Raw genomic sequence first — 21,591 nt, 5'->3', positions numbered from 1 at the left:
GCGCAGCTCAAGGACGACAGCAGCTTCTTGTGCCGGCATATTTGGAAGCACTCCCTCAATTTGTACAGTCATTGAGTCAGTATCCATCTTTGGAAGGCTGTCTGCCTCTAGTAAGAGTGTTCTGACACCATTGTATGGGATCAGTCACTGGATGTTTTGGATTTTGGAGGAGGGGATGCCATTTCTCTTGAAATGAGCTTCTTGTTATTCGCTTTGGCAAAGAAATTAAGTTTGGATGGGCACTTTGGGTGGTCTCAGTGAATTTAAAGGTTTTTCCCAAGAGGTTTCCCTGTGGGTTAGAGCTGTTGAACTGACAGTGGGAATCTAGACACCAAGTTGTTGAGCTTTTTGTCCTTGTAGCTTTAGTGTGTGAGTAGTCCCTGTTGCCATGCTGCTTGGATCTTGACTCTGAGACTGAAAGCTTAGGAGCGTAGAGCAGAAAAGAAAAGTGCTAATAGCAGGGTGTGTGTTCATTGTTTGATGGGTGAAGTTGAAATTGTAGGCAGCAAAGAACTTTCTCTCTCAGCTGGCACATTTGTTGAGCGGATGTCTTTGAGTTTGTTACCGGACTCTGCGAGAGTGAAAATGTTTGTTAGGGCAGAGGATTTCGTGTTGCCCTTTGAGTGTGGTGCAAAAGTGTTTGCACACTTGGAGGGGGAAGATCAGCAAAGTCTTTTTTTCCTGGCACAGTTAATTTGAGAGCAGGGACGTTTCCAACTCGGCTCTGTCCTTTGGAGCTGGCCTCGGTGTGTTTCCTTCTTTTGTTAGTCGACAGCGCCATCGTGTGGTTATTTTGATGAGCGCTGGCAGCCGGTGCCAGGGAAAAAGCCAAGCTGTTTGCGGCTCCGGCCTCATTGGTGTAGGAGCAGCGCAGGGAAGAGCTCCGCTGGGGGTCCTGGCTCTTAGAGACTGAGAGAATGTGATCCTGTATGTAGCACAGAAGGAAGTGGAATTGTTTCATTGTGGGCTGTGCAGTTTATAAGCTGCAAATGAAAAGGCAATTGCAGCGCAGCCTCTTCTTTTCTGTGTGATCAGCTGCTCAACATGTAACTCGCACACACTGAACTACATCCACCTCCCTGGAGATATAAAATGTGTATATCACTTTCCTCAAACTCTATGTATTACCTTGCACTCTAGCAGATCCCAAACCGCTTCAAAACGTCCAGCAGCTACTCAAAAAGAAAAAGTCCAACAAAAAGCTAGGGCTGGCCTTCATAGTGCCTTTGCAGTCCGTAAAATAGACGAAATGCACTAGGGCTTTGAATGTTTCTTCCCAACTATATAAATTCTCTCCAAGTGGCAAAGTCCATCATTACAGCAAAATTTTTCAGCTGGAGTTCTGACTGAGAGATGTGCCAGGACAGAAGGCATTTGCTGACCTAGCCTTTTTCCCTGTGTAACTTGGTATTTGCAGTACAATTATTTTCAGTGTCGCTGTGTCCAAGCAGCTAGAGATTACACAGATAGAAGTGTCAAGAGAGATGCTGCTAAAGTATGCCCTTCTTATAGCAGCATTTAAATGGCACACGACGCCTTGCTGCTTTTTCTTTCCCAGAGAGACCTGCTGTCAATTTTTTCACTCTGGCTTCTTGATCAAAAATGTCCACCTGAAATGTCTTACAGAAATAGGCTCCAGGTGTAAAAACCAGTACGGGGCTACATTTTCTGCGTGCTCCACATAAGTCACATCAAACTCACTCATCAAACTTCACTCTCTCCTTCCATTCTCCACTGCCTCTACCATTGTGTTCTCTGGATCTCAGAGTCTAAAGGCAGGCGCAATAGTTTCCACTGAGGGGTTGGAAGAGGTGTACAAGCAGCACAAATAGCTTCTGCGCTGCGCAGGCCATTTCTCTGCATTTTAGAGTCTAAGGGAAAGCGGAGAGCTGCAACAGCTGCAGAATATGTGTTGTCTTGGCACATGTTTGCAATCCACCATGATGGATCCTTAGTGAAACCAAACTGTGGTTCTGCTTCAAACATCTCACCCTGCTTGGCCACAAAGCTTTCGCTGACATGTCCCATTGCCTTTTTATTGCTGCGTTTCATTTTCAGAGTTTGTACGGAATCATTGCACTTTGCTTCTAAGCTGAACGTCGATACTGCTGGAGTCTCATATGTCCATTTTCTTCTCACACAAAAAAACTGCTTCCTTTAAAACATGCTGATGCGACCTGCTTTCTTGCTCAGCTGTAATTTTAGGGGTGTTCTCTGTCCCGCTTACAGTCTGAATCTAAACTAAGAAGTTTATGGGACACAGATGTGCCAAGACAAATAGTTTGCTTGGACCTTGCCACGTGTATTCAAAAGCATCCATTCACTCCACCATCAAGTCACTGCTTTCTTCTGCTTTACATCCTGCAAACTTCACACACACATACATACATACAAACTGGAATGAGGCATTTTCTTTCTTTCTCAGCTACACTCACCTATCCCCCACGCTAACTTCTTTACCGCTTTTCTCTTGGCCTTGCTATGCATACTTTTCCTCTTATGATGCCGAATTTTTCCCCAAAAGGCGATAAATAACTGTCTAAGAGACGCAGTTTAAGTCAGATAGACAGGAGGTATTTTATTAGCAACGTGCACGTTGGGGAAATCTCTAAAGGGAGTTTTCCAAAGTCTTACAACAAAAGCATGCCTTTTATACAGTTTAGGTTTGGAATTACATCATATCAATGCATATTCATATGGGGCGTGCCGTAGGCGGGGCGTGGGCGGAAACTTCTATTTTGAGGATCTTTTCGGGGGTCGTTCCGGTCGGCCTTCATCGTGGGCGAGGGTCTCCGAGGAGTCTTCCTCCTTAAACTTTTGAACTTCTTTCCAAATTTGGTCCTTTCCCGGTGTAGTTGGCCGAGTTCCCAACCTCCTAGGGCCAACTTATCATATTGACATTAGGCATGCTTTAGCTTCGGCTTAAATTACGCTTAGTCCGGTGATTTTTTTATCCTTCTCTTTCCCTCCTGTCGTTGTGTTTATTACTTCCAGATGTTCCCTTCATATTCTATGTTTTAACCCATTATTTCTCGAAGGCTATCTATTTTATGGCTTCATTCCCCCCTTTTCTTATGACTTACGAATTCTTTCGTCAAGGTCTGATCCTAAGAGTGCTGATGTCTAATCCTAAGAGCGCTGATGCGCTCGTACCATAGCCCAAACCATTTGGGTCCTTTTCATTATGATCCTTAGCTTCCACCACATAAAAATATTTGTAAAAGTTAAAACCAACAAGGCTCTAACTACCAATATCATTGGGGGCACCAGGTAATTGAAAACCTGTGTGGCTGTTGGGGAAAATCCTGTGAAGATATCCCACCAATGATGCTGGCCTACTTGTTCTACTTCGGTGAGGACATTCTTTATTCTTTCTGAATCATGTTCTACCTGCCATACCATCCGTGTAGTTGTTTGATTCACTCTTTGCACCAATTCCTTTACTTTGGGGTGTGCGAGCATTGCTTTGAGAATTTTGACATCCATCCCTATTTGCAATTCTGGTATTTCTCGATACAGGTTAAAATCTGTGTTAATTAGCTGTTGAGTAGTTATTGGGACAGTATAATGAAAATCGCAACCCACTATTTTGGTAAAGTTGCATACACAAAAGTTAGTATTGTTAGTTTCCTCTTGGCAATTATCTATAGTGACATTGTCACAGGCTGTCCGTACGCAAGCACACCCATTCCCTATATAGTAAACTTGTGACTGTGTTCGATTACGCAAAAGCACTTCAAAGGTGCACACTCTATTCTCAGCATCTAAGCATAAATCTTCTGCCTCTACTACAGCGTTTTCGCAAACATAACCTAGCTGTCCTCTAGGAATACATGCTTCTGTGCTAACCGATTGCCACTTATTTTTGATATAATCATAACTGGCCCAAACATTGTTTGCATTCCGCTGGTGGAGTGGTTTCTTGGGGCAAGTCTTTGGGGCTGTGATCCGGTTGGATCTTCCCGGAAATCACTCCACCGACATGAAATTGGGCCCTTTTGCTGCCTCCAAATAGTGGGCTTACCCATTTTTACCGGACTAAAGGTAATTAAGTTATGTTCGGATGCTGACTTCCCCAAGGATCGAATTGTCAATACTAGCTGCTTTGTTCTTCCTTCCACTGAGTCAAGCTCTCGACACCCAATTTGGATTTGGTCTCCCTTGTATGCTACCATGGAAGATTGATGCCATAATTTACTTGCGTATGGCTGATTGTTACGTAGGGCATATACCTCGAAATAGGGTCCCTTCTCTCCCCATTCCGGGTGGATACACTGGTGTGCGTGAGACTATGGATCTATCGGGTCAGAGTCTCGGGGAAGAGCTATACTTATCGAGAGTCCAATGATCAGGGTTGAAAGGGCTTGAGGTGAAGTCAAGGTCATGATGTCCGTTCCTCTTGTTTACTCTCTGGAGCTTTCTTGACCCGCGAGTAATGAATCCACGTAGGTCGCTCCTTGATCCGGACCGCGGTGAAGGTAGTCAGCAGCACTTGGAAAGGTCCTTCCCACTTCTCTTGTAGGGGTTTTCCTAAAAGATTCTTAACATACACCCAATCACCGGGGTTAAACGGATGCAATTTACAATCAGGTTATTTAGGTTGGTGCTCTATTACCACGGTAGCATTCTTATCCAATTGTTTCCCCACTGTAATTACATAATCATAAATGTACTGGTTACCGATTTGGCCTATGGCATCCCCGTTTACAACTTGCATAGCATAAGGTCTACCATACAGGATTTCGAATGGGCTTAGCTTCTCTTTTGACCTTGGTTTGACTCTCAGCCTCAGCAGAGCAATAGGCAAGGCTTGATACCATAATGCTTTGCTTATTGCTCTCACCACTTTCGCACAGAAGTGTGTACCCCTATCCGAGGAAATACTCTTCGGTACCCCAAACCGCGGAATGATTTCATTCAACAGTATTTCGGTCACTTCTCTTTCCTTGTTTGTCCTGCAAGGGAATGCTTCAGGCCACCCAGAAAATGTATCAGTTAATACCAACAAATATCGGAGCCCCCCCTTTTCTTGGGAGCTCAGAAAAATCAATTTGCCATACTTCACCTGGGAATTTACCTCGACTTATGGCTCCTTGGTGTATCTTGGTTCCCGTATTCGGGTTATTTCTCAGGCACCGTTCGCACTGGGATGTTACGTGCTTTATAGTAGTAAATAATTTCGGTCCTGCTATCCTGGTTTGCAAATATTGGTAAAGCGGATCCAAACCCCAATGGGCCTTCTCATGTTCTGCTTTTACAAACTGCCACATCACATTTCCTGGTACTACTAACTGTCCTGTTTCAAATTGACCCCAACCATTTTCTAATATTTTGCCCTTATTTCTTTGAATCCATTTATGGTCTGATTCCTGGTAATCTGGCTTGATACTGATATCCAGGTCTCCTGGTATTAGGGCCATTATTCCCACTTCCCTAGACTTTGTGGCAGCCAATTTGGCCTCTGTATCTGCCTTTCTATTTCCTATTTCTGGAATAGTATTGCCTTTCAGATGTCCCTTACAATGCATTATGGCCACTTGAGCTGGGAGTTGGACCGCCTCTAGCAATCGCAGAACCTCCTCTGCATGTTTAACTGTTTTTTCTTGTGTAGTCAACAGTCCTCTTTCTTTCCAGATGGCCCCATGAGCATGTACAACAGAAAAGGCATATTTAGAGTCTGTCCATATATTGATTTGCATGTTCTCTGCCAATTCCAGAGCTCGAGTCAGAGCTATCAGTTCTGCCTTCTGGGCTGAAGTTCCTGTGGGTAAGGGGTTCGACTCAATTACCCTTTCTGTAGTAGTGACCGCATAACCAGCCATTCTTACTCCTTGCTTCACGAAGCTGCTGCCATCCGAGAACCAGTTGTCCGCATCTTCGAACGGCTCTTCTTTGAGGTCCGGGCGACTGGAATAGACAGCTTCAATTGTCTCCAGGTAGTCGTGTTCGATGGGTTCTGCCGGGGCTCTTCCTTCTAGAAATGAAGCTGGGTTCACAATGTTAGTTACCTGAATGGTTACGTCATCTGATTCAGCCAGAACGGCCTGGTATTTTAGGAATCTGGAAGGCGACAACCAATGGTTGCCTTTCTGTTCCAGCACAGCTGACACGGTGTGGGATACTAGTACAGTCACCTTTTGGCCCAGCGTGAGCTTCCTGGCCTCTTCTATGTTAGAGAAGTAGGCCACAGCTCTCTTGTGCGGTCCCAGCTGCTGTGCTAGGACTCCTAAGGCCATCCCTTGTCGTTCGTGGGAGAACAGCCAGAATGGTTTTGATACGTCTGGGAGACCTAAGGCTGGTGCTCTCATTAGTTCCATCTTCAGCTTCTTGAAGGCTTCTTCTGCCTCGGGAGTCCAAACTAGGATGCTCTTAGCCTCCTTCAACAAATCATACAGTGGTTTAGCGAGTATCCCGTACTGGTAGATCCATAACCGACACCAACCTGTCATCCCCAAAAAGGCGCGCAGATCTCTCACCGTCTCTGGTTTGGGCATCTGGCAGATGGCCTCTTTCCTAGCTGCTCCCAGGGATCGCTGTCCTCTGGAGACTTCGTATCCCAGGTACACCACTTGTGTCTGTACCAGCTGTGCTTTCTGTCGAGAGACTCGATATCCACTTAAACCCAGGAAATTCAGCAAGGAAATGGTCCATTCAATGCATTCTTCCTCTGTCACTGTTGCTATTAGGAGGTCGTCTACGTACTGCAGAAGGGTGCCATCTCCCAGCGGCCTTTCCCACTGTTCTAGTTCCTTGGCTAACTGATTCCCAAAAATCGTAGGGGAATTGCACCACCCTTGGGGCAACACTGTCCAGGTGAGTTGGGTCTTTCTTCCACTATCTACAGATTCCCACTCAAAGGCAAAAATCTTTTGACTCTCGAGAGCTAAGGGGAGGCAAAAGAACGCGTCTTTTAAATCTAATACGGTGAACCAGGCCAAATTCTCCTTCAGTCTGGTCAAAAGCGTGTATGGGTTAGCAACTACCGGATGCAATGCCTTAGTTATTTCATTTACTGCTCTCAGATCCTGGACTAACCTATAGGTTCCATTAGGTTTCTTGACTGGCAGGATTGGTGTATTAAAATCTGATTCGCATTCTACCAATAACCCCAGTTCCATAAACCTTCTGATTGTGGGCTCAATCCCTTTCCTATCTTCTATCCTCAGAGGGTATTGTTTCTTTCTCACCGGTTTTGTCCCAGCTTTAAGTTCAACGACAATCGGTGCTGCTTGTTTTGATTTTCCAGGTATATCAGTAGCCCACACCAATGGGTACATCTTGCTCAGGATTTGCTCGAAATTGTGGCTTTCAGGTTTAGGCTCCACACAACTGATCGTTAGGCTTAGAGCTGTAATCAGTTGTTCTTCATTTACTTGAAACTCCAATTGGTCTTTGTTAAACTTTATTACGGCCCCCAAGTTCTCCAATAAGTCTCTCCCTAGTAGGGGTTTTGGTGAATTTGGTAAATACAGGAACTGATGAATTCCCATTTGCTTCCCAATTTTGTATTTAATGGGTTTCAAAAGTAAGCCTTTTCTGGTTGGCCTGTTGCTCCCACAACTTGCACAAATTCATCACTTTTAGGTACAAATTCTTGATTTAAAACCGAAAAGGTTGCTCCCGTATCAATCAAAAAGTCTAATTCCTTTTTACCCTCCCCTAGCTCTATACTGCACTAGCCGTTGATAGTGTTCCGCGTTGCCCGGGTCCCACTCTGGTTTACTGCTGGGAAAATTATCTTCTAGTCTCCCCGATAATAGTTGGGCATGTCGCCTCCCCGTTTCCAATACGAGTTCCCTTTCCGTATCTGTCAACTCTGACAACATCACTTCTATATCCTCCCAATCAATATCTAAGTTCTTTGCCATTAGTTCAAACCTCTTTGCTACTCCCTCTGGATTCCTCCTGAAGTTCCTTGCCTCATCCCTCCAATTGTTCAAATCACTCGTCGAGAATGGCACCTTTACTCTAGTCTTTTCCCCTACTATTGGCATAACTTGTCGGAGAGGAGCTATCGTGCGATTCCCTTTCTCCCCTTGCTTTGCTTCCCCCCGTGCCACAGATCTGGTGTAATACGAGTGACTGGTCCCCTCCCCGGGATTTTCTTCCTGTGCCTCAATGCTTTCCCTATTCTTTCTCTTCTCTTTCTTCTTTCCCCCTTCTTGCTCTTCATTTTCCTCTCCTATCTCTATCACACAATCCATCCGATTCTCATCCTGCGTCTGTCGCCTCTTTTGTATCTGCCAGCTCTTATCCTGTCCCGGGCTGCGGTTCCTCTCATCCTCTACTCCCCCTCCACTTCTCTTATCCTCTATCTGAATTACTATGTTCAGTTTCTGTGAGTTACTCTCTGCCTCCCTTTCGCATGCCTCATTATCATTCTTCTTGCTGTATCTCAATTTAGGGACGTCGCCTCCCGGTGAATTGCTTTTATCCCCAGTCCTTGGTGCACTGGTTTCCATTCTACAGACGCCTCCATTTCTGGAGGTGTTGCTATCTCCATATGGACTGAGCTCGGGTATGCTACGTGTCTCCCTTCGGCTCTCTGCTTCTGACCCACTGCCTTCCTCCCCCTCAACCTCCAGTGTGGGTGGGCTGTCAGCATTCATGTAGCTCCCTGACCCCTGTGGACTATCTAGTCCCTGAGGGCTGTTTTTTTTTCTCCCGTCAATCTCTGATTTTAATGGGCTGCCCTCCTTCCAACCCCGGACTCCCTCCCAGGTCCTTCCAATGCTTTAGGATGCACCCTAAGGGGGTTTTCATATTTACGTCCTTACTCTGTTGACCTCCCATGACTATCCCCTGTATCTGCGTTTTCTGTTAACCGAAACAGTCCCTCTCTCGCAACCACGATATGCTGATATATTTTAACACTTCATGCACACAATCTCAATCGCTTAGTCCGTTTCCGACCTGGCTTCTCGCGAAGAACAGGAAATGCGGAGCAGGACTCCCTCTCGCTTCGCAGCTACGCTGCGTCTCACTCACCCTCACATACAACACACACTTATAAAATAAAATTGTTTTACCAGGTTTTGTCACAAAAAAAAGTCGCCCTCAAACTGTGAAGTACCGGCTTCCCAAATTCAAGGCACGTAGACAGCACAATGCGCGTTTCAATCTATTACATAAAGAGTGACAAGATGTCTCCTATAAAACTTTGCAACAAACACATAAAACGAACACACAAAACACATACAAACACCAATGGTACCAAAACCTATGATGTCCGAGATATCGAACACAAATGGTACCAATTAGGGACAAACACCAATAGTACCAAAACCTATGATGTCCGAGATATCGAACACAAATGGTACCAATTAGGGACAAACACCAATAGTACCAAAACCTATGATGTCCGAGATATCGAACACAAATGGTACCAATTAGGGACAAACACCAATAGTACCAAAACCTATGATGTCCGAGATATCGAACACAAATGGTACCAATTAGGGATTTTTACCAGGGCGTCCCCTGGTTTACCCTTCGGTGGTCACGTCTGACCCCCGTGTCCCAATAAAGCGCTTTAAACCAAAACCAATAAACAATTAAAAATACCTCTTAATTGGAGCAGGAGATGCAGGGAATCCTTCCTCTGCCGAAGAGCGCTGGTCCGGGAGGGGAGTCTCTTCTGACAAAAATCCGTCAGGGGCCCCAGAGGGTCCCGGCCCCGGACCGGCTCTTCGGAGGGAACCCCTCAAAGTCTGAGTCTCCTGTTTCGTCCCATCTGGGTCGCCAGAACTGATGCCGAATTTTGCCCCAAAAGGCGATAAATAACTGTCTAAGAGACGCAGTTTAAGTCAGATAGACAGGAGGTATTTTATTAGCAACGTGCACGTTGGGGAAATCTCTAAAGGGAGTTTTCCAAAGTCTTACAACAAAAGCATGCCTTTTATACAGTTTAGGTTTGGAATTACATCATATCAATGCATATTCATATGGGGCGTGCCGTAGGCGGGGCGTGGGCGGAAACTTCTATTTTGAGGATCTTTTCGGGGGTCGTTCCGGTCGGCCTTCATCGTGGGCGAGGGTCTCCGAGGAGTCTTCCTCCTTAAACTTTTGAACTTCTTTCCAAATTTGGTCCTTTCCCGGTGTAGTTGGCCGAGTTCCCAACCTCCTAGGGCCAACTTATCATATTGACATTAGGCATGCTTTAGCTTCGGCTTAAATTACGCTTAGTCCGGTGATTTTTTTATCCTTCTCTTTCCCTCCTGTCGTTGTGTTTATTACTTCCAGATGTTCCCTTCATATTCTATGTTTTAACCCATTATTTCTCGAAGGCTATCTATTTTATGGCTTCACTTAAGACACCCATTGTCTGGCCTACCCCTTCCCTACATTGCCTTGCCTTTCCTTTCCTATCCAACCTTGCATTTCTTTGTCATTCCTGGCCATTGTTTTCCTCTTCCTTCCTGACCTATCCATGTCTTTCCCTTGCCCTTCCTACCAGTCCAGTGCCTTGCACCACCCATCCCCCTTGCCACTTTGTCCAGTTTCCCTTCCCCTTTGTCCAGCTCCAATCTTTCATTTCCTTCTCCTTCTAGGACTCTCATTGCCTTGCTTGCCTCTCCTTTGTCTTGCCTGGCAAAGCCACCACTTTTCTTGGCGTTCCCTTTGAACCTCTCCTCTCCCTTGCCTTGCATTCCCTTGCTCACTCGTCCCCCACCTGGAATTCAATACCCCTCTTTTTGCTGCATTTCTTCATCGTGCCTTGCCCTGCCTGCTTTTCCTAGGACTCTCAAGGCTTTCACGTACCTCCAGCATTTCAGGAGCATGTGAGAGGAAGCCCAAAAGAGGTCACGTGCAAGCACACCCATCTGTCCTGGCAGCTTGCTTCTGGCACCTATCCTTACATGTCTTGAATTTTGGACATAAAATTCACATTTCACCTTTGCGCTTCAGGACCAGAATGACAGTTCTTTTGTATACCAAGGAAAGCAGGTAATCCAAGTGTATTAGGTGCAGATTAGAGATGGCCCATATGAGATCAAGGCCAGACAGAGAAGTCTGTCCTAGCCCCTTTTGTGTACCAGCAGTCTTTGAATGTACCTCTCATTTGTCTTGCCTTGGTGACCCCAAAGTTTCCTTGCCTTGCCCTGCCTTGCCTCCCTAGCCTTGCACTCCCTCCAGTGCCTACGTCCACACTTGACCTGCCCACACTTGACTGCTTTCCTCCAGGGAAACCTAGCCTTGCCTAGGCCTTCCTGTTTCTGCCTGGCCTTCCTATGCCCATCCTTGCCTAGAAGTTCTGGGCCTTCTCTCACCTACCACTCCATTTGCTTGCCCCTCATGGCTCCAGCCTTGTCAGTTTCTCCCTTGACTCGCCTACAATTGCGCCTACACTTGGTTTGCATTGCAAAGAGCGGTAGGCAAGGCAAAGCAAAGCAAGGAAGGTCTTTCTAGGTCTTGCCAGGCAAGGCACACATAAGCAAGCAAGCAAAACAAGAGTAGACTAGCCACAGCATCAAAGGCAAGGCAAGGCCAAGTGACTCTGAGTGCCTTTCCTTGGCAAGTAAAAGATATAGTGACAATGTAATAGGGCAGGCGTTAAAGGTACCATGAGGAGGTATAGTCCAGCAAGATATTTATGTCGTAGACCCTTCTGTGCAGGAGCCATTGTTGGACATAGTACAGGACATGGCATACAGCTTGGCTTGGTAAGTTCCTGAAGGAGAATGGCAATGCTTTCTCATGGGAAGGAAAGCACGTAGCCCCAGAGTTGGAGGTGCAGATAAGAAGCTGTGTCGCGCAGCTCAAGGACGACAGCAGCTTCTTGTGCCGGCATATTTGGAAGCACTCCCTCAATTTGTACAGTCATTGAGTCAGTATCCATCTTTGGAAGGCTGTCTGCCTCTAGTAAGAGTGTTCTGCCACCATTGTATGGGATCAGTCACTGGATGTTTTGGATTTTGGAGGAGGGGATGCCATTTCTCTTGAAATGAGCTTCTTGTTCTTCTCTTTGGCAAAGAAATTAAGTTTGGATGGGCACTTTGGGTGGTCTCAGTGAATTTAAAGGTTTTTCCCAAGAGGTTTCCCTGTGGGTTAGAGCTGTTGAACTGACAGTGGGAATCTAGACACCAAGTTGTTGAGCTTTTTGTCCTTGTAGCTTTAGTGTGTGAGTAGTCCCTGTTGCCATGCTGCTTGGATCTTGACTCTGAGACTGAAAGCTTAGGAGCGTAGAGCAGAAAAGAAAAGTGCTAATAGCAGGGTGTGTGTTCATTGTTTGATGGGTGAAGTTGAAATTGTAGGCAGCAAAGAACTTTCTCTCTCAGCTGGCACATTTGTTGAGCGGATGTCTTTGAGTTTGTTACCGGACTCTGCGAGAGTGAAAATGTTTGTTAGGGCAGAGGATTTTGTGTTGCCCTTTGAGTGTGGTGCAAAAGTGTTTGCACACTTGGAGGGGGAAGATCAGCAAAGTCTTTTTTTCCTGGCACAGTTAATTTGAGAGCAGGGACGTTTCCAACTCGGCTCTGTCCTTTGGAGCTGGCCTCGGTGTGTTTCCTTCTTTTGTTAGTCGACAGCGCCATCGTGTGGTTATTTTGATGAGCGCTGGCAGCCGGTGCCAGGGAAAAAGCCAAGCTGTTTGCGGCTCCGGCCTCATTGGTGTAGGAGCAGCGCAGGGAAGAGCTCCGCTGGGGGTCCTGGCTCTTAGAGACTGAGAGAATGTGATCCTGTATGTAGCACAGAAGGAAGTGGAATTGTTTCATTGTGGGCTGTGCAGTTTATAAGCTGCAAATGAAAAGGCAATTGCAGCGCAGCCTCTTCTTTTCTGTGTGATCAGCTGCTCAACATGTAACTCGCACACACTGAACTACATCCACCTCCCTGGAGATATAAAATGTGTATATCACTTTCCTCAAACTCTATGTATTACCTTGCACTCTAGCAGATCCCAAACCGCTTCAAAACGTCCAGCAGCTACTCAAAAAGAAAAAGTCCAACAAAAAGCTAGGGCTGGCCTTCATAGTGCCTTTGCAGTCCGTAAAATAGACGAAATGCACTAGGGCTTTGAATGTTTCTTCCCAACTATATAAATTCTCTCCAAGTGGCAAAGTCCATCATTACAGCAAAATTTTTCAGCTGGAGTTCTGACTGAGAGATGTGCCAGGACAGAAGGCATTTGCTGACCTAGCCTTTTTCCCTGTGTAACTTGGTATTTGCAGTACAATTATTTTCAGTGTCGCTGTGTCCAAGCAGCTAGAGATTACACAGATAGAAGTGTCAAGAGAGATGCTGCTAAAGTATGCCCTTCTTATAGCAGCATTTAAATGGCACACGACGCCTTGCTGCTTTTTCTTTCCCAGAGAGACCTGCTGTCAATTTTTTCACTCTGGCTTCTTGATCAAAAATGTCCACCTGAAATGTCTTACAGAAATAGGCTCCAGGTGTAAAAACCAGTACGGGGCTACATTTTCTGCGTGCTCCACATAAGTCACATCAAACTCACTCATCAAACTTCACTCTCTCCTTCCATTCTCCACTGCCTCTACCATTGTGTTCTCTGGATCTCAGAGTCTAAAGGCAGGCGCAATAGTTTCCACTGAGGGGTTGGAAGAGGTGTACAAGCAGCACAAATAGCTTCTGCGCTGCGCAGGCCATTTCTCTGCATTTTAGAGTCTAAGGGAAAGCGCTAGTGTTCCTGCGGAGAGCTGCAACAGCTGCAGAATATGTGTTGTCTTGGCACATGTTTGCAATCCACCATGATGGATCCTTAGTGAAACCAAACTGTGGTTCTGCTTCAAACATCTCACCCTGCTTGGCCACAAAGCTTTCGCTGACATGTCCCATTGCCTTTTTATTGCTGCGTTTCATTTTCAGAGTTTGTACGGAATCATTGCACTTTGCTTCTAAGCTGAACGTCGATACTGCTGGAGTCTCATATGTCCATTTTCTTCTCACACAAAAAAACTGCTTCCTTTAAAACATGCTGATGCGACCTGCTTTCTTGCTCAGCTGTAATTTTAGGGGTGTTCTCTGTCCCGCTTACAGTCTGAATCTAAACTAAGAAGTTTATGGGACACAGATGTGCCAAGACAAATAGTTTGCTTGGACCTTGCCACGTGTATTCAAAAGCATCCATTCACTCCACCATCAAGTCACTGCTTTCTTCTGCTTTACATCCTGCAAACTTCACACACACATACATACATACAAACTGGAATGAGGCATTTTCTTTCTTTCTCAGCTACACTCACCTATCCCCCACGCTAACTTCTTTACCGCTTTTCTCTTGGCCTTGCTATGCATACTTTTCCTCTTATGATGCCGAATTTTTCCCCAAAAGGCGATAAATAACTGTCTAAGAGACGCAGTTTAAGTCAGATAGACAGGAGGTATTTTATTAGCAACGTGCACGTTGGGGAAATCTCTAAAGGGAGTTTTCCAAAGTCTTACAACAAAAGCATGCCTTTTATACAGTTTAGGTTTGGAATTACATCATATCAATGCATATTCATATGGGGCGTGCCGTAGGCGGGGCGTGGGCGGAAACTTCTATTTTGAGGATCTTTTCGGGGGTCGTTCCGGTCGGCCTTCATCGTGGGCGAGGGTCTCCGAGGAGTCTTCCTCCTTAAACTTTTGAACTTCTTTCCAAATTTGGTCCTTTCCCGGTGTAGTTGGCCGAGTTCCCAACCTCCTAGGGCCAACTTATCATATTGACATTAGGCATGCTTTAGCTTCGGCTTAAATTACGCTTAGTCCGGTGATTTTTTTATCCTTCTCTTTCCCTCCTGTCGTTGTGTTTATTACTTCCAGATGTTCCCTTCATATTCTATGTTTTAACCCATTATTTCTCGAAGGCTATCTATTTTATGGCTTCATTCCCCCCTTTTCTTATGACTTACGAATTCTTTCGTCAAGGTCTGATCCTAAGAGTGCTGATGTCTAATCCTAAGAGCGCTGATGCGCTCGTACCATAGCCCAAACCATTTGGGTCCTTTTCATTATGATCCTTAGCTTCCACCACATAAAAATATTTGTAAAAGTTAAAACCAACAAGGCTCTAACTACCAATATCATTGGGGGCACCAGGTAATTGAAAACCTGTGTGGCTGTTGGGGAAAATCCTGTGAAGATATCCCACCAATGATGCTGGCCTACTTGTTCTACTTCGGTGAGGACATTCTTTATTCTTTCTGAATCATGTTCTACCTGCCATACCATCCGTGTAGTTGTTTGATTCACTCTTTGCACCAATTCCTTTACTTTGGGGTGTGCGAGCATTGCTTTGAGAATTTTGACATCCATCCCTATTTGCAATTCTGGTATTTCTCGATACAGGTTAAAATCTGTGTTAATTAGCTGTTGAGTAGTTATTGGGACAGTATAATGAAAATCGCAACCCACTATTTTGGTAAAGTTGCATACACAAAAGTTAGTATTGTTAGTTTCCTCTTGGCAATTATCTATAGTGACATTGTCACAGGCTGTCCGTACGCAAGCACACCCATTCCCTATATAGTAAACTTGTGACTGTGTTCGATTACGCAAAAGCACTTCAAAGGTGCACACTCTATTCTCAGCATCTAAGCATAAATCTTCTGCCTCTACTACAGCGTTTTCGCAAACATAACCTAGCTGTCCTCTAGGAATACATGCTTCTGTGCTAACCGATTGCCACTTATTTTTGATATAATCATAACTGGCCCAAACATTGTTTGCATTCCGCTGGTGGAGTGGTTTCTTGGGGCAAGTCTTTGGGGCTGTGATCCGGTTGGATCTTCCCGGAAATCACTCCACCGACATGAAATTGGGCCCTTTTGCTGCCTCCAAATAGTGGGCTTACCCATTTTTACCGGACTAAAGGTAATTAAGTTATGTTCGGATGCTGACTTCCCCAAGGATCGAATTGTCAATACTAGCTGCTTTGTTCTTCCTTCCACTGAGTCAAGCTCTCGACACCCAATTTGGATTTGGTCTCCCTTGTATGCTACCATGGAAGATTGATGCCATAATTTACTTGCGTATGGCTGATTGTTACGTAGGGCATATACCTCGAAATAGGGTCCCTTCTCTCCCCATTCCGGGTGGATACACTGGTGTGCGTGAGACTATGGATCTATCGGGTCAGAGTCTCGGGGAAGAGCTATACTTATCGAGAGTCCAATGATCAGGGTTGAAAGGGCTTGAGGTGAAGTCAAGGTCATGATGTCCGTTCCTCTTGTTTACTCTCTGGAGCTTTCTTGACCCGCGAGTAATGAATCCACGTAGGTCGCTCCTTGATCCGGACCGCGGTGAAGGTAGTCAGCAGCACTTGGAAAGGTCCTTCCCACTTCTCTTGTAGGGGTTTTCCTAAAAGATTCTTAACATACACCCAATCACCGGGGTTAAACGGATGCAATTTACAATCAGGTTATTTAGGTTGGTGCTCTATTACCACGGTAGCATTCTTATCCAATTGTTTCCCCACTGTAATTACATAATCATAAATGTACTGGTTACCGATTTGGCCTATGGCATCCCCGTTTACAACTTGCATAGCATAAGGTCTACCATACAGGATTTCGAATGGGCTTAGCTTCTCTTTTGACCTTGGTTTGACTCTCAGCCTCAGCAGAGCAATAGGCAAGGCTTGATACCATAATGCTTTGCTTATTGCTCTCACCACTTTCGCACAGAAGTGTGTACCCCTATCCGAGGAAATACTCTTCGGTACCCCAAACCGCGGAATGATTTCATTCAACAGTATTTCGGTCACTTCTCTTTCCTTGTTTGTCCTGCAAGGGAATGCTTCAGGCCACCCAGAAAATGTATCAGTTAATACCAACAAATATCGGAGCCCCCCCTTTTCTTGGGAGCTCAGAAAAATCAATTTGCCATACTTCACCTGGGAATTTACCTCGACTTATGGCTCCTTGGTGTATCTTGGTTCCCGTATTCGGGTTATTTCTCAGGCACCGTTCGCACTGGGATGTTACGTGCTTTATAGTAGTAAATAATTTCGGTCCTGCTATCCTGGTTTGCAAATATTGGTAAAGCGGATCCAAACCCCAATGGGCCTTCTCATGTTCTGCTTTTACAAACTGCCACATCACATTTCCTGGTACTACTAACTGTCCTGTTTCAAATTGACCCCAACCATTTTCTAATATTTTGCCCTTATTTCTTTGAATCCATTTATGGTCTGATTCCTGGTAATCTGGCTTGATACTGATATCCAGGTCTCCTGGTATTAGGGCCATTATTCCCACTTCCCTAGACTTTGTGGCAGCCAATTTGGCCTCTGTATCTGCCTTTCTATTTCCTATTTCTGGAATAGTATTGCCTTTCAGATGTCCCTTACAATGCATTATGGCCACTTGAGCTGGGAGTTGGACCGCCTCTAGCAATCGCAGAACCTCCTCTGCATGTTTAACTGTTTTTTCTTGTGTAGTCAACAGTCCTCTTTCTTTCCAGATGGCCCCATGAGCATGTACAACAGAAAAGGCATATTTAGAGTCTGTCCATATATTGATTTGCATGTTCTCTGCCAATTCCAGAGCTCGAGTCAGAGCTATCAGTTCTGCCTTCTGGGCTGAAGTTCCTGTGGGTAAGGGGTTCGACTCAATTACCCTTTCTGTAGTAGTGACCGCATAACCAGCCATTCTTACTCCTTGCTTCACGAAGCTGCTGCCATCCGAGAACCAGTTGTCCGCATCTTCGAACGGCTCTTCTTTGAGGTCCGGGCGACTGGAATAGACAGCTTCAATTGTCTCCAGGTAGTCGTGTTCGATGGGTTCTGCCGGGGCTCTTCCTTCTAGAAATGAAGCTGGGTTCACAATGTTAGTTACCTGAATGGTTACGTCATCTGATTCAGCCAGAACGGCCTGGTATTTTAGGAATCTGGAAGGCGACAACCAATGGTTGCCTTTCTGTTCCAGCACAGCTGACACGGTGTGGGATACTAGTACAGTCACCTTTTGGCCCAGCGTGAGCTTCCTGGCCTCTTCTATGTTAGAGAAGTAGGCCACAGCTCTCTTGTGCGGTCCCAGCTGCTGTGCTAGGACTCCTAAGGCCATCCCTTGTCGTTCGTGGGAGAACAGCCAGAATGGTTTTGATACGTCTGGGAGACCTAAGGCTGGTGCTCTCATTAGTTCCATCTTCAGCTTCTTGAAGGCTTCTTCTGCCTCGGGAGTCCAAACTAGGATGCTCTTAGCCTCCTTCAACAAATCATACAGTGGTTTAGCGAGTATCCCGTACTGGTAGATCCATAACCGACACCAACCTGTCATCCCCAAAAAGGCGCGCAGATCTCTCACCGTCTCTGGTTTGGGCATCTGGCAGATGGCCTCTTTCCTAGCTGCTCCCAGGGATCGCTGTCCTCTGGAGACTTCGTATCCCAGGTACACCACTTGTGTCTGTACCAGCTGTGCTTTCTGTCGAGAGACTCGATATCCACTTAAACCCAGGAAATTCAGCAAGGAAATGGTCCATTCAATGCATTCTTCCTCTGTCACTGTTGCTATTAGGAGGTCGTCTACGTACTGCAGAAGGGTGCCATCTCCCAGCGGCCTTTCCCACTGTTCTAGTTCCTTGGCTAACTGATTCCCAAAAATCGTAGGGGAATTGCACCACCCTTGGGGCAACACTGTCCAGGTGAGTTGGGTCTTTCTTCCACTATCTACAGATTCCCACTCAAAGGCAAAAATCTTTTGACTCTCGAGAGCTAAGGGGAGGCAAAAGAACGCGTCTTTTAAATCTAATACGGTGAACCAGGCCAAATTCTCCTTCAGTCTGGTCAAAAGCGTGTATGGGTTAGCAACTACCGGATGCAATGCCTTAGTTATTTCATTTACTGCTCTCAGATCCTGGACTAACCTATAGGTTCCATTAGGTTTCTTGACTGGCAGGATTGGTGTATTAAAATCTGATTCGCATTCTACCAATAACCCCAGTTCCATAAACCTTCTGATTGTGGGCTCAATCCCTTTCCTATCTTCTATCCTCAGAGGGTATTGTTTCTTTCTCACCGGTTTTGTCCCAGCTTTAAGTTCAACGACAATCGGTGCTGCTTGTTTTGATTTTCCAGGTATATCAGTAGCCCACACCAATGGGTACATCTTGCTCAGGATTTGCTCGAAATTGTGGCTTTCAGGTTTAGGCTCCACACAACTGATCGTTAGGCTTAGAGCTGTAATCAGTTGTTCTTCATTTACTTGAAACTCCAATTGGTCTTTGTTAAACTTTATTACGGCCCCCAAGTTCTCCAATAAGTCTCTCCCTAGTAGGGGTTTTGGTGAATTTGGTAAATACAGGAACTGATGAATTCCCATTTGCTTCCCAATTTTGTATTTAATGGGTTTCAAAAGTAAGCCTTTTCTGGTTGGCCTGTTGCTCCCACAACTTGCACAAATTCATCACTTTTAGGTACAAATTCTTGATTTAAAACCGAAAAGGTTGCTCCCGTATCAATCAAAAAGTCTAATTCCTTTTTACCCTCCCCTAGCTCTATACTGCACTAGCCGTTGATAGTGTTCCGCGTTGCCCGGGTCCCACTCTGGTTTACTGCTGGGAAAATTATCTTCTAGTCTCCCCGATAATAGTTGGGCATGTCGCCTCCCCGTTTCCAATACGAGTTCCCTTTCCGTATCTGTCAACTCTGACAACATCACTTCTATATCCTCCCAATCAATATCTAAGTTCTTTGCCATTAGTTCAAACCTCTTTGCTACTCCCTCTGGATTCCTCCTGAAGTTCCTTGCCTCATCCCTCCAATTGTTCAAATCACTCGTCGAGAATGGCACCTTTACTCTAGTCTTTTCCCCTACTATTGGCATAACTTGTCGGAGAGGAGCTATCGTGCGATTCCCTTTCTCCCCTTGCTTTGCTTCCCCCCGTGCCACAGATCTGGTGTAATACGAGTGACTGGTCCCCTCCCCGGGATTTTCTTCCTGTGCCTCAATGCTTTCCCTATTCTTTCTCTTCTCTTTCTTCTTTCCCCCTTCTTGCTCTTCATTTTCCTCTCCTATCTCTATCACACAATCCATCCGATTCTCATCCTGCGTCTGTCGCCTCTTTTGTATCTGCCAGCTCTTATCCTGTCCCGGGCTGCGGTTCCTCTCATCCTCTACTCCCCCTCCACTTCTCTTATCCTCTATCTGAATTACTATGTTCAGTTTCTGTGAGTTACTCTCTGCCTCCCTTTCGCATGCCTCATTATCATTCTTCTTGCTGTATCTCAATTTAGGGACGTCGCCTCCCGGTGAATTGCTTTTATCCCCAGTCCTTGGTGCACTGGTTTCCATTCTACAGACGCCTCCATTTCTGGAGGTGTTGCTATCTCCATATGGACTGAGCTCGGGTATGCTACGTGTCTCCCTTCGGCTCTCTGCTTCTGACCCACTGCCTTCCTCCCCCTCAACCTCCAGTGTGGGTGGGCTGTCAGCATTCATGTAGCTCCCTGACCCCTGTGGACTATCTAGTCCCTGAGGGCTGTTTTTTTTTCTCCCGTCAATCTCTGATTTTAATGGGCTGCCCTCCTTCCAACCCCGGACTCCCTCCCAGGTCCTTCCAATGCTTTAGGATGCACCCTAAGGGGGTTTTCATATTTACGTCCTTACTCTGTTGACCTCCCATGACTATCCCCTGTATCTGCGTTTTCTGTTAACCGAAACAGTCCCTCTCTCGCAACCACGATATGCTGATATATTTTAACACTTCATGCACACAATCTCAATCGCTTAGTCCGTTTCCGACCTGGCTTCTCGCGAAGAACAGGAAATGCGGAGCAGGACTCCCTCTCGCTTCGCAGCTACGCTGCGTCTCACTCACCCTCACATACAACACACACTTATAAAATAAAATTGTTTTACCAGGTTTTGTCACAAAAAAAAGTCGCCCTCAAACTGTGAAGTACCGGCTTCCCAAATTCAAGGCACGTAGACAGCACAATGCGCGTTTCAATCTATTACATAAAGAGTGACAAGATGTCTCCTATAAAACTTTGCAACAAACACATAAAACGAACACACAAAACACATACAAACACCAATGGTACCAAAACCTATGATGTCCGAGATATCGAACACAAATGGTACCAATTAGGGACAAACACCAATAGTACCAAAACCTATGATGTCCGAGATATCGAACACAAATGGTACCAATTAGGGACAAACACCAATAGTACCAAAACCTATGATGTCCGAGATATCGAACACAAATGGTACCAATTAGGGACAAACACCAATAGTACCAAAACCTATGATGTCCGAGATATCGAACACAAATGGTACCAATTAGGGATTTTTACCAGGGCGTCCCCTGGTTTACCCTTCGGTGGTCACGTCTGACCCCCGTGTCCCAATAAAGCGCTTTAAACCAAAACCAATAAACAATTAAAAATACCTCTTAATTGGAGCAGGAGATGCAGGGAATCCTTCCTCTGCCGAAGAGCGCTGGTCCGGGAGGGGAGTCTCTTCTGACAAAAATCCGTCAGGGGCCCCAGAGGGTCCCGGCCCCGGACCGGCTCTTCGGAGGGAACCCCTCAAAGTCTGAGTCTCCTGTTTCGTCCCATCTGGGTCGCCAGAACTGATGCCGAATTTTGCCCCAAAAGGCGATAAATAACTGTCTAAGAGACGCAGTTTAAGTCAGATAGACAGGAGGTAT

General features: G+C 45.7%; 2 long non-coding RNA genes across 2 annotated transcripts; both read right to left on the bottom strand.

Moving 5' to 3' along the window:
* Positions 1-4,456: 4,456 nt before the first annotated feature.
* LOC131591853 (uncharacterized) lies at positions 4,457-9,610 on the bottom strand. Its single transcript, XR_009280472.1, has 3 exons — positions 9,565-9,610; positions 9,030-9,121; positions 4,457-4,540 (listed from the first exon to the last, which is right to left on the bottom strand). It is a non-coding gene; the product is annotated as an uncharacterized LOC131591853 (long non-coding RNA).
* A 6,612-nt stretch (positions 9,611-16,222) lies between these two features.
* On the bottom strand, positions 16,223-21,376 carry LOC131591851 (uncharacterized). The gene is made up of 3 exons (XR_009280470.1): positions 21,331-21,376; positions 20,796-20,887; positions 16,223-16,306 (listed from the first exon to the last, which is right to left on the bottom strand). It is a non-coding gene; the product is annotated as an uncharacterized LOC131591851 (long non-coding RNA).
* Positions 21,377-21,591: the final 215 nt, after the last annotated feature.

Source organism: Poecile atricapillus, chromosome W (genome assembly GCF_030490865.1).
Source record: "Poecile atricapillus isolate bPoeAtr1 chromosome W, bPoeAtr1.hap1, whole genome shotgun sequence".
Taxonomy (NCBI): domain Eukaryota; kingdom Metazoa; phylum Chordata; class Aves; order Passeriformes; family Paridae; genus Poecile; species Poecile atricapillus.
Note: the sequence above shows the minus strand (reverse complement) of the source record. Positions and strands in the feature narration are given on the sequence as shown.